Here is a 14,270-nt window from a genome sequence, read left to right as displayed (position 1 = left end):
TGAGCCCCTGCCTGGAACATGGTCATGGAATCGTGTAGTAGTTTACAGTTTATGACAACACCAATGCAGAAACCCGGTCCCTAGACTCACTATTTTCAGCTGGAATCCCTGTTCCAGTGGGTGGGAACTCTGCAGCACTCAGGCACCCCTGTTCCTCCTGTGACTCTGTGGATCCTGAGATCATGCTTTTCTACCTGGGATTCCTCCCTCTTCACCACTGAGCACCTTTTTAGGCAAGGACATCCCCTACTGTACCTGACATCTAAAAGTTGAGATTTTTGTGCTCTGCTGCTTATAATATTTTATGTTATCCTCCTAAAGCTGGATATTCTCTGCTGCTGTATCATCTGATAGATCTCCTGGATTCAAGTATCTGCACCTCCTGTCTTTCAAAAAGGGATCTTTTTTCTATTTGTAGAATTGCAGGATTTCTTTTCTCAGATCTCTGATTTCACAGGTGTTCAAAACAATTTCATGCCTATCTAGCTGAACTCTAGGGGCCAGACAAATTTAACATTCCTTATTCCTTCCCCATCATAACTCCTCCTTTTTTCTTTTCTTTCTTTATGGGTGAATTCCTCATCTAGTCATTTTTTTGAGGGAAAAAAAAGAAAGGAAGCTAGATCATAGAGTGTTTTGGTCTGCTTGTTAAAAGAAGCTAGATCCAAAATGAAAAAAAATTAATTAATCAAATTTAATGATAAAATAAATAAGAAATAACAATAAAATAAAAATTAAAAGGAAGTTCCTATTTCCCCTAGAGCTGAAGATGTGGTACTCTATGATCAGTAGACTTGCTGCAGTCAAGCGGTTCATGCTTGTTTTCTTAGGGAGGACCCTGTTGTATTGCTTCTCAGGTGAACTTGCTATAATGGAGATAAACCTTCAGGGTGCAAGGGGGTGAGATTTGGTGCAATGGGTTCTGGACTGCCCTTTGTGGTTGTGTTTTGCTCACTGAAGTCAGTCAGGTCTTATCAGTAGTATGAAAATAACATCACCCCACTTTCTCATCCCCAGCGCAGGGAATTTGGGCCCACCACTCTTCAGGAAGCTTCTTCATGAATCCCTCACAGGTGTGCAAACAGTCAGCTGTCCCTGTGTCTTCTGCTAGATGCCTGCATTCACCCTGCTTGTGCCTCAGCTGTCTGCCTGTCATGTGGCACCGCACTCCTAAGTTTCATATCAGGCACATGGCTGGGTTTCAAAACTCCAGGTTTTAGAGATCCATGTGGCTTGGACCCATACTGAACCTCTGTAAGAGGGTCTCACTGTGCTGTGGCCATTTAGCTGTTTGTCCCAGCGATAGGTTACACAAACACCCAGCAGTTTGCAGTTTATAGTTAAGTACAGCAGAAGATGGGTCCCAAGGCTCATTGCCCTCTGCCAGCATCCCCATTTGTATGTTGAATGGTGCAGCTCATTGGCACCTGCCGGATATTTGCTCCCAGATATGTTGTACCTCCTCTCTCAAATGTACTCCAAACAGGGGAACTGCTTCTTCTAGTGCAACCCAAGGGATCCTCAGACCACCCTGCCTTTTCCCAGGTAACTGCCTCCCCGCTTACCCCAGCACTGTTAACCCCACCATGCTCAAGCCTGGCAGACTCAAACTTTGTTAATTTCAGACTCTGTGCTCCTCTGTTAATAAAAACCTGTGGTTTTCAGACCCTTTCTTTTTCCCAGTCAATAGTTTGGAAAAAGAGTTTTTCTTGTGTAATTCTCTGCATACAATTCCACTCTCTCTCTTTCTGTCTCTGTGATCATGGCTCCTTCCGCATCGCAGCACCCACAGCTCTTCTCTCCCCCAATTTAACTTTCTGCCATTCCTTATTTCCAATATGTGGCTCTTTTTAAGCTCTATTTGTGCATTTTCTTTCTCAGTCCTTAAATCGATTACTTGGGTATTCAAAAAGGATTTGATATTTATCTAGCTGCGTTTCAGGGATGATGCAAGCCTAGGGTCTTCCTAGTCCTCTGCCATCTTAATTCCTCTCTGTGTTTTTCTTGATCTTAAATGCTCTCAATTTTTCAAAATTGTTAGCTCTCATTTTATCACATATGGCCTTTATTTTGTTGAGGTATATTTCCTCTAAATTCACTTTGTTGTAAGTTTTTCACATGAATGAATTTTGAATTTTGTCAAATGTTTTCTTTGCATCTTTTGAGATGACAATTATTATCCTTCATTATGTTAATGTGTTGTATCATGTTGATAAATTTGTGGATATCGAACTATTCTTGCATCCCTAGAATAAATCCTACATGATCATGGTGAATGATGTTTTTAATATATGGTTGAATTCAGTGTGCTAGTATTTTGCTTTGTTTCTTTTAGTTTTGTTTCATTTTTCTTTTCTTCTTTTGTTTTCTTTCTTTCTCTCATATGTTTTTCTAATTTTGGTGTCAGAGTAATGCTGGCCTCATTTCTTTGGAAGCTTTACTTCCTCTTCTTTTTTTGTAGTTTAGTTTGAGTAAATAGGTATAAACTCTTATTTCTCTATTTTTTAAATATTTTATTTATTTATGTGAGAAAGAGAGCAAGAGAGAGAGAGAGAGCCCACACAAAGGTAGAGGGAGAAGCACACTCCCTGCTGAGCAAAGAGTCCAACATGGGACTTAATCCCAGGACCCCAATATCATGACCAGAGCTGAAGGCAGATGCTTAACCAAATGAGCCACTCAGGCACCCCTAAACTCTTCTTTAAATATTTGGTAAATTCACGAATAAATCCATCTCATTTTCGTTTGTTAAAAGTTTTTTGATTACTAATTCAATTCTGTTACTAGTAATCCGTTTGTTCAGATTTTCAATTTATTCCTGATTTAGTTTTGGAAGATCATATGTTTCTAGGAATTTATTCATTTATTCAAGTTTGTCCTATTTGTTGCCATATAAATTATTGAGGTAGTCTTTTATTATAATTATTTGTGATTCTGTGGTGTTGGTTGTTAGTTTATTTCTGATTTTTCTTTCATTTTTTATTTATTTGGATACTCTGTTTTTTGTTCTTGATGAGTCTGGCCAAATGTTTATCAATTTTGTTTATCTTCTTAAAGAACTTGCTCTTGATTTTATTGGTATTTTTATTGCTTTGTTTTTTAGTCTCATTTATTTCTGCTATGATGCTTATTATTTTCTTCCTTCTACTCACCTTGGGCTTTCTTCTTTCTGTAGTTCCTTCAGGTATATGGTGTGATTTACTTGAGATTTTTTCCGTTCTTTCTTTCTTAAGGTAGGTCTATATTGCAATATAGAATTAGAATTATTTTCACTGTGTCCCAATGATTATGGAGGGTGTGTTCTCATTTCCATTTCTCTCCATGTATTTTTTGTTTTTAAATTTATTTCCTGGGAAATTGCTTGTATAGTAGCATCTTATTTAGCCTGTACCTCTTAGTGGTTTTTGCAGCTTTTTCTTTTAATTGATTTCTAGTTTTCTACCATTATGTTTAGAAAAATGTTGATACAAATTTAGTATTATTAAGTTTCTTAAACTTATTTTGTGCCTAATATGTGATTTATCTTCAAAGAATGTTTCAAGTGCACGTAAAAATAATGTGTATTCTGTTGTTTTTGGATGAAATACTCTGTATATATTTAATAAATCCATCTGGTGTAATATGTTGTTCAGAGACACTGTTTCCTTATTGATTATCTGCCTAGATGTTGTGAATATTTATGTAAGTGAGTGTTTAAGTGTTCTATTATTATTGTATTACTGTCAATTTTTCCCTGTCTGTTAATATTTGCTTTATGTATTTAGATATGCTAATGTGGGTACATAGATATTTACAGTTGTATTATCTTAGATTGATCCCTTATCATTTATTTTTATTTTTACTTTAAAAATTTTTTCCCTTATCATTTGTAATGCTCTCCTTTGCCTCATATTACAGTCTTTGTTTTTTTTCTTTCCTATATTTTTATTGGAGATCAATTTGCCAACATATAGCATATCACCAGTGCTCATTCCACCAAGGGCCCCCTCAGTGCCTGTCAGCCAGTCACCCCAAGCCCCTGCCCACCTCCCTTTCTACTACCTCTTATTCATTTCTCGGAGTTAGGAGTCTTGAATGTTCTGTCATCCTCAGAGATATTTACACTCATTTTCTCTCCTTCTCCCTTTATTCCATTTCACTATTTTTTATATTCCACAAATGAATAAGACCATATAATGTTTGTCCTTCTCTGAATGACTTCTTTCACTCAGCATAACACCCTCCAGGTCCATCCATGTCAAAGCAAATGGTAGGTATTTGTTGTTTCTAATGGCTGAGTAATATTCCATTGTATACATATACCATATCTTCTTTATCCATTCATCATTCGATGGACACTGAGGCTACGTCCACAGTTCGGCTATTGTGGACATTGCTGCTATAAATATTGGGGTGCATCTGTATCATTGGGGTAAATCCCCAGCAGTGCAATTGCGGGGTCATAGGGCAGTTCTATTTTTCAATTTTTGAGGACCTCCACAGAGTTTTCCAGAGTGGCTCTACCAGTTCCCATTCCCACCAACAGTGCAAGAGAGTTCCCCTTTCTCCACATCCTCACCAACATTTATTGTTTCCTGCCTTGTTAATTTTCCCCATTCTCACTGGTGTGAGGTGGTATCTCGTGGTTTTGATTTGCATTTCCCTGATGGCAAGGGATGCGGAGCATTTTCTCATGTGCTTGGTGGCCATGTCCATGTCTTCCTCTGTGAAATTTCTGTTCATGTCTTTTGCCCATTTCATGATTGGATTGTTTGTTTCTTTGCTGTTCACTTTAATAAGTTCTTTATAGATCTTGGATACTAGCCCTTTATCTAATAGGCTAAATATCTTCTCCCATTCTGCAGGTTGTCTTCCACTGTTGACTGCTTCATTTGCTATGCAGAAGCTTTTTATCTTGATGAAGTCCCAATAGTTCATGTTTGTGTTTGTTTCCCTTGACTTCATAGATGTATCTTGCAAGAAGTTGCTGTGGCCAAGTTCAAAAAGGGTGTTGCCTGTGTTCTCTTCTAGGATTTTGATGGATTCTTTTTTTTTTTTTTAAACTGGTATAGTCTGTCCATGCTTTTGGGGTTTTTTTGTTTAATTGATTGATTGATTGATTTTTTATTGGTGTTAAATTGGCTAACATATAGCATAACACCCAGTGCTCATCCCATCAAGTGCCCACCTCAGTGCCCATCACCCAGTCACCCCCATCCCACACCCACCTCCCTTTCCACCACCCCTTGTTCGTTTCCCAGAGTTAAGAGTCTCTCATGTATGTCTCCCTTTCTGATATTTCCCATTTCATTTTTTCTCCTTTCCCCTTTATTCCCTTTCACTATATTTTATATTCCCCAAATGAATGAGACCATATAAAATCTGTCCTTCTCCGATTGACTTATTTCACTCAGTGTAACACCCTCCAGTTCCATCCATGTTGAAGTAAATGGTGGGTATTTGTCGTTTCTAATGGCAAATATTCCATTGTACACATAGACCACATCTTCTTTATCCATTCATCTTTCAATAGACACCAAGGCTCCTTCCACAACTTGGCTAGTGTCGATATTGCTGCTATAAACATCGGGGTGCAGGTGTCTCGGTGTTTCACTGCATCTGTATCTTTGGGCTAAATTTATTTAGGCCATGGTTGATATCCTTGACTCAGCCCACTCATACAGCCACTCTGCACTGAGCAAAATGACTAGAATGAAGAATTCACCACAAAGGAAAGAATAAGAAACAGCACTCTCTGACACAGAGTTACAGAATATGGATTACAATTTTATGTCAGAAGGCCAATTCAGGAGCACAATTATAAAGCTACTGGTGGCTCTGAAAAAAATGCATAAAGGATTCAAGAGACTTCATGACTGAATAATTTAGATCTAATCAGGCCAAAATTAAAAATCAATTGAATGAGATGCAATCCAAACTGAAACTAATATTATACTCTTTGTCAACTGACTAGAATTTAAATAAAAAGTTTTTTAAAGTCATTTTCTTAGCTTGTCTCTCTCCCTTTTTCCCATTTGTTCATTTTCTTTCTTAAATTCCACATATGAATGAAATCTCATGGTATTTTTCTTTTCTGACTGACTTATTTTGCTTAGCATTATACTCTAGATCTAACCATGTCATTGCAAATGTCAAGATTTCATTCTTCTTTATGGTTACATGATATTCCATTTTATGTACATACAGCACCTCTTATTTATTCAGTCATCTATCTTTGGACACTTGTACTGCTTCCATAATTTGCCTATTTTAAATAATATTGCAATAAACTGGTGCATATATCTTTTTGAATTCATGTTTTTGTAATTTTTGGTAGATAGCAGTGTAATTCCTGGGTTATAGAGTAGTTCTATGTTTCCCTTTTTGAGGAAACTTTAAACTGTTTTCTACCATGGCTGCAGAAGTTGGCATTCCCACGAACATTGTAAGAGGATTCCTATTTCTCCATGTCTTCCCCAAAACTAGTTTTTTGTGTTGTTGATTTTAGCCACTCTGACATATGCGAGGTGATATCTCATTCTAGTTTGATTTGCAGCTCCCTGGGAATGAGTGATGTTGAGCATCTTTTCATTTGTCTGTTGGCCATGTGTATGTCTTCTTTCGGGAAATATCAGTTTATGAATTCTACCCATTTTTAAATTGGATTATATGTGTTATTTGGTGTGGAGTTATATTAGTTCCTTATACATTTTGGATATTAATCCTTTATCATATATGTTATTAGCAAATATCTTCTCCCATTCAGTATATTGCCTTTTCTTTTTAGACCTAACGACACCAGCAGATTGAAAGTAAGTTGATGGAGGATAATCTATCAAGCTAATGGACATCAAAACAAAGACAGAATAGCCATACTTATTTCAAACAAACTATATTTTAAAACAAAGACTATAACAAGAGATGAAGAGCAGCATTATATCATAATATAGGGGTCTATCCATCAAGAAGACCTGATAATTGTGAATATTTATGCCCCAAAATGGGAGCACACAAATACATAAATAGATCAATAATAAACATAAACTAATTGATAAAATAATAGTAGGGAACTTGAGCACCCCACTTGTAATAATGGACAGATCATTTAAGCAGAAAAAGAAAAAAACAAGGAAGCAATGGCTCAAATAACACGCTGGACCAGATGGACTTAACAGATATATTCAGAACATTTCCTCCTAAAGCATCAGAATACACTTTCTTTTCAAGTGCACCTGGAACATTCTCCAGATGAGATCATATACTGTGTCACAAATCAGCCCTAAATATCTACAAAAATATTGATATCCCACCATGCATGTTTTCTGACCACAAAGCTATGAAACTTTATGTAAATCACAAGAAAAATCTTGGAAAGACAACAAACATAGGTAGGTTCAAGAACATCCTACTAAAGAATAAATGGGTTAGGGCTATTTTGGTGACTCAGTCAGTTGAGTCATGCTCAGTGGGGAGTCCATTTCTCCCTTTCCCTCTGCCTTTCCCCTCCACTCATTCTCTCTCTCTCTCTCTCAAACGAATAAACAAAATCTTAAAAAAAAGAATGAATGGGTTAACTGGAACATTAAATAAGAAATGAAAAAGATATATATGGAAGCAAATGAAAATGAAAGCACTACAGTCCAAAACCTTTGGGATACAGTAAAGGCAATCCTAGGAGGGAAGTCTGTTGCAATATAGGCCTATCTCAGGAAGCAAGAAAAGTCTCAAATACACAATCTAACCTTATACCTAAAGGGGCTAGAAAACAAAGAGCAAATAAAGCAAAATTCAGCAGAAGGGAAATAATAAAGATTAGAGTAGAAATAAAGGAATAAAAACAAAAAAGTAGAAGGAATTTAAAAAGAGCTGATTCTTTGAAAGAGTTACTAAAATTAATAATCTCCTAGACAGACTTATCAAAAAGAAAAAAAAGTCCCAAAGAGATATAATCATGAATGAAAGAGAAGAGATCACAACCAACACAACAGAAATACAAACTTATTAAGAGAATAGTATGGGGCAGCCCGGGTGGCTCAGCGGTTTAGCACCGCCTTCAGCCTGGGTGTGATCCTGTAGACCCGGGATCAAGTCCCACATCAGGCTCCCTGCATGGAGCCTGCTTCTCCCTCTGCCTGTGTGTCTGCCTCTCTCTCTGTGCCTCTTATGAATAAATAAATAAAATCTTAAAAAAAGAGAATAGTATGAAAAATTATTTGCCAACAAACTTGGCATCCTGTAAGAAATGAACTAATTCCTAGAAACCTATAAACTATCAAAATTGAAACAGGAAGAAATAGAACATTTGAACAGACCCATAACCAGAAAATAAACTGAATCACTAATAAAAAAAATCTCTGAACAAACAGAAGTTCTGGGCCAGGTGGATTCCAACCAGAATTTCACCAGACATTTAAAGAAGAGTTAATACCTATCTATACTCCTCAAACTGTTGAAGAAAATAGAAATGGAATGAAAACTTCTGTAGACAACATTACCTTGATTCTAACACCAGATAAAGGAGAAGTAAAGAACAATAGATCTGATGAACATGGAAGCAAAAATTCTCACCATGATAGTAGCAATTCAAATTCAGCAGTACATTAAAAAAATATTCACCATGATCCTGCAGGATTTATTCCTGGGCAGGGGTAGTTCAGCATTCACAAATCAGTCAATGTGATACACCACATTAATAAAGGATAAGAACCATAGGATCCTCTCATTGGATGCAGAAAAAGCATTTGACAAAAATACACCATTCTTTCTTGATAAAGAACATCAACAAAGTAAGGATAGTTGGAATATAAATCAACATCATAAAATCCATATTCAAAAGACCCATATAATAACATAGGAGGAGAAACTAAGAGTTTTTCCCCCTAGAATCAGGAATAAGACAAGGTTGTCCACTCTCACCATCACTATTATTTATTTATTTATTTATTTATTTATTTATTTATTTATTTATTTAATTTATTCATGAGAGAGAGAGAAAGGCAGAGACATAGGCAGAGGGAGAAGCAGGCTCCCCACAGGGAGCCTGACATGGGACTCGATCCTAGGTCCCCAGGATCACTCCCTGAGCTGAAGGAGGTGCTAAACCGCTGAGCCACCCAGGCTGCCCTCACCATTACTATTTTATATAGTACTGGAAGTCTTAGCCTTAGCAATCAGACAACAAAAAGAAATAAAATGTATCCGGGCATCCCGGATCTGTGAAATCTATTTGGTGCAGTATATCACTCAAGGCTCTTGTTTCTTTGGTGATGTTCTGCTTAGACAATGTGTCATTTACTGAGAGTGCTGTGTTGAAGTCTCCTACTATTAGTGTATTATTATCTAATGATCTCTTTGATTATTAATGGATTGATATATTTGGTGGTTCCCACATTAGAGGCATAAATATTCATAATTGTTACATCTTCTTGTTGGATAGACCCTTTATGTATGATATAGTGTTCCTCTTCATCTCTTACTACAGTCTTCGGTATAAACTCTAATTTATCTGATATGAGGATTGCTACCCCAGTGTCTTTTGAGGATTATTTGAATGGTAAACAGTTCTCCATCCCTTCATTTAAAGGGTGGAGGTGTCCTTAGGTCTAAAATGAGTCTTTTGTAGACAGCATATAGATGGGTCTTGCTTTTATAGCCAGTCTGATACCCTGCATCTTTTGATGGGATCATTTAGCCCATTCATGTTCAGAGTAACTATTGAAAGTTAGGAATTTAGTGCTATCATATTACCTATTCAGTCCCTGTTTTTGTGGATTGTTTCTTTGTGCTTCATCATTCTTCTACAGGGTCCCCCTTAATATTTCTTGCAGAGGCAGTTTGGTGGTCACATATTCTTTCAGTTTATACCTATTCTGGAAGCTCTTTATCTCTCCTTCTATTCTGAATGATAGCCTTGCTGGTTAAAGTATTCTTGGCTGCATATTTTTCTTATTTATTACCATGTTTATATCATGCCCACCCTTTCTGGCCTTCCAGGTCTCTGTGGATAAGTCTGCTGTTAATCTGATATTTCTCTCCATATAAGTTAAGTATCTTTTGTTTCAGGCTGCTTTCAGAATTTTCTCTTTATCTTTGAAATTTGGAAGTCTCACTATTAAATGTTGAGGTGTTGAATCATTTTTATTGATTTTTTGGGGGGTCCTTTCTATCTCTTGGATCGGAATACCCGTTTCCTTCCCCTGATTAGAGAAGTTCTCTGCTATGATTATTTGAAATATACTTTATGGTCCTCTCTCTCAGCCTCTTCTGGAATCCCAATTAGATGCATATTCTTCCTTCTCAAGCTACCATTTATCGCCCTAAGCCTTTCCTCATGTGTTCTTAATTGTTTTTCTTTTTTTCCCCCTCAGTTTCCTTCCTTACCATCAACTTGTCTTCTATGTCATTCATTCTTTCTTCCACCTCATTAACCCTAGCAGTTAGAGCATCCAGTTTGGATTGCATCTCATTAAATCTATTTTTAATTTCAGTCTGTTTAGATCTCAATTCTGCAGTAACGATGTCTCTATAGTCCTTTATTCATTTTTCTAGGGCCACCAGTAGCTTTATAATTGTATTTCTGAATTGAGTTTCTGACATCATATTGAAATCCAAATTCTGTAACTCTTTGGTGGAGAGTACTGTTTCCAGTTCTTTCTTTTGTGGTGAATTCTTCCTTCTAGTCATTTTGTCCAGTGAAGAGTGGTGTATGAATGGGCTGAGTCAAAGATATCAACCATAACCTAATTAAAATATGCCCTGGTCAAGTCTGAGGAGGTCTGAGATGATAAAATAGAAGAAAAAGAACAATAAAACAAACTAAAACAAAAGGACCACTAAAATGAAAGACAAATTTTAAAAGAAAGTAGTAAAAATATAAAGTCAGACCCCTACTCTTCCACCATCTTGTCCCTCCTATTGCCTATTTTTCTTGTAGGAATTTTATGGTTTTGAGTCTCACATTTAGTCCCTTAATCCATTTTGAATTCATTTTTGTGTATGGCATAAATTTGTGGTCCAGTTTCATATTTTGCATTTAGCTACATTCTTCTTGCATGTCGCTACATTATTTGTTGAATAGTTGAATATTTGTTGATTGTATTTGTATTGCAGCCACTACAATAAACATGAGAATTTAAATATCTCTTTAGGATTATTAATTTTATTCCTAATTTAATATTTTTGATGATATTCTACAGGACTGCTTTCTGTTTTAAGCAGAAACCAGTTTTATATATTAAAATATTTCTTAATGAGCTAGCATTTATTATTCATGTAAAGAAAATTCCATAAAACATACAACTGTATTGTTCTTGTTTTTGTTAGAGTCATGAATTATAAGTAAAATATTACTCCCTATAGTAGGTTACTAATGGTCTAAAGATTTCATGAACTTGGAAGAGCTTCTTTGTTATTCCAGTCACAACACAAGATTGTAGACAAGAATAGACACATTTTTATTTTTATGAACTTAAATCTTTACAATAGATTGCATACATTTTACTGCATGCATCAGTTCAAAGGCTTAATTAATTTGGACAAAACACAAATCATGAGTCTCAAATTCAGTAACTTTTATCTTTTTTGATATACATTCAGATGCCAACACTGTGGTGCTTTCTATTCCATTCTCCAAAGTTAGTGCCTTTCTCTGTGATGCCTGTTACTAGCTGGAATTGGCAATTTCTTTAACTGAAGCAGCTATGCCAATCACCACATTGATGCTACAGCCTTTGTGGCAGGCTTCCAGCGTTGCTCTCATGACCTTCACTTTACTCATACATTAAAAGAAATGGTCCTCTTTTCCCATCAGTCATCTAGCTAAGCACTTCCTGAATGGTTTTATTGAAGTCCTGGGAGTTAATACATTCAAAGTCCCTTAATTACTTGACAGTTGTGAATTTATTTTTATTCTAGTCCACACCAATTATCTGGGACATACCAGCAACATTTCAGCCCATGATAACTGCTAATCTAACTCTTTTCAGGCCAAAGGAAGCATAGAGTCAGGGTCCACCTTGACAATGTTCACAACAGCACGATACCATTTGAAATGCTGCAACCCAGATGACAGACTATTCAAATGTGCTTAAGGATCAATTCTAACAACACAGTAATCAGTTACAAGTATGTATTCAGAAAATATGTTTGTTTCCATGTTATGTAAAATGGTATTTCCTTTTCAGGTAAATCAGCTAGTACCATCTGGCATTAATCCTTTCCCTTGAATAATTCTTGTCTTCTGGAAATTTTGGATTTATGATTGAGACAAAATATGCATTCTGCAAACTATGAAATATAAAGTGGGATGACAATATAATTAACTTTCAACTTAGTAACTTCTTCAGCAACATTTCCTTTAATTCCAGCATCTTTATGTCCCAAGATCATTTGAAGCATCTACTAAGGATCTACCCTACTCAGGGTGTAGGAAATGGTGTGGCAAACTAAAAGACAACTTACAGAATGGGAGAAGATATTTGCAAATGACCTATCAGATGAAGGACTAGTATCCAAGATCTATAAAGAACTTATTAAACTCAACAGCCAAGAAACAAAAAATCCGATCATGAAATGGGCAAAAGACATGAACAGACATTTCACAAAGGAAGACATAGATAGACATCGCTAACAAACACATGAGAAATGCTCCGCATCACTTGCCATCAGGGAAATAGAAATCAAAACCACAATGAGATACCACCTCTCACTAGTGAGAATGGTGAAAATTAACAAGACAGGGAACAACAAATGTTGGAGAAGATGTGGAGAAAGGGGAGCCCTCTTGCACTGTGGGTGGGAATGGGAACTGGTACAGCCACTCTGGAAAACGGTGTGGTGGTTCATCAAAAAGTTAAAAGTAGAACTGCCCTACGACCCAGCAATTGCACTGCTGGGGTTTTACCCCAAAGATACAGATGCAAGGAAACGCCGGGACACCTGCACCCAGATGTTTATAGCAGCAATGTCCACGATAGCTGAACTGTGGAAGGAGCCTCGGTGTCCATCGAAAGATGAATGAATAAAGAAGATGTGGTATATGTATACAATGAAATATTACTCAGCCATTAGAAATGACAAATACCCACCATTTTCAACATGGATGGAACTGGAGGGTATTATGCTGAGTGAAGTAAGTCCATCAGAGAAGGACAAACATTATATGATCTCATTCATTTGGGGAATATAAAAAGTAGTGAAAGGGAAAGGAGAGGAAATGAGTGGGAGGTATCAGAGTGGTGACAGAACATGAGAGACAGCTAACTCTGGGAAATGAACAAGGGGTAGTGGAAAGGGAGGTGGGTGGAGGGGTGGGGTGCGTGGATGACAGGCACTGAACGGAGGACTTGATGGGATGAGCACTGGGTGATATGTTATATGTTGGCAAATTGAATTCCAATAAAAAATAATTAAAAAAAGAACGTACGATGAATGACTATATGCCAACAAACTGGGCAATCTGGAGAAATGGATGCCTTCCTGGAAACCTTTTAACTGCTGAAGAAACTGGAAGAAAAAGAAAACCTGAACATACCTGTAACCAGCAAAGAAACGGGAGGAGCCATTAAAAATCTGCAAAAAAAACAAAAAACAAAAAACAAAAACAAAAAAAAAACATACCCACCAAGAATATCAGGCCAGATATCTTTCCAGGGGTAGTCTACCAAACATTTAAAGAAGAAATATAGCCAATTCTCCTGAAGCTGTTTCAAAAGAGAAAAAAAAAAAGCCTTCCAAACTCATTCTATGAGGCCAGCATTACCTTGATTTTAAAACCAGAAAAAGACTCAATCAAATAGGAGAATTACAGACCAATATCCCTGATGAACATGGATGTCAAAATATTCACCAAGATAGAAGCCAACAGGATCCAACAGTATATTAAAGGGATTCTTAAACATGACCAAGTGGGACTTATCCCTGGATTGCAAGGGTGGTTCAACATTCACAAATCATACACTGTGATACATCACACTAATAAAAGAAAAGAAAAGAACGATAAGATTCTCTCAATCGATGCAGAAAAAGCATTTGACAAAATGCAGTATCCTTTCTTGATTAAAACTCTCCACAGTGTAGGGATAAGGTGAACATACCTCAATATCAAAAGCCATCAGGGAAAGCAAACAGTGAATATCATTCTCAATGGGGGAAAACAGAGCTTTCCCCTAAGGTCAGGAATATGACAGGGATGCCCCCTCTCACCACTGTTGTTCAACATAGTACTAGAAGTCCAAGCCTTAGCAATCACACAACAAAAAGACATAAAAGGCATTCAAATTGGCAAAGAAGAA

At 36.7% G+C, this 14,270-nt stretch overlaps 1 pseudogene; it reads right to left on the bottom strand.

Annotated features, from left to right (window-relative positions):
- Positions 1–11,446: 11,446 nt before the first annotated feature.
- LOC100683598 lies at positions 11,447–12,375 on the bottom strand (annotated as a pseudogene).
- Between the last annotated feature and the right edge of the window lie 1,895 nt (positions 12,376–14,270).

Source organism: Canis lupus, chromosome X (assembly GCF_011100685.1).
Source record: "Canis lupus familiaris isolate Mischka breed German Shepherd chromosome X, alternate assembly UU_Cfam_GSD_1.0, whole genome shotgun sequence".
NCBI lineage: Eukaryota > Metazoa > Chordata > Mammalia > Carnivora > Canidae > Canis > Canis lupus.
The sequence above is the reverse complement of the archived record's forward strand: the minus strand, read 5'-3'. Positions and strand labels throughout refer to the sequence as shown.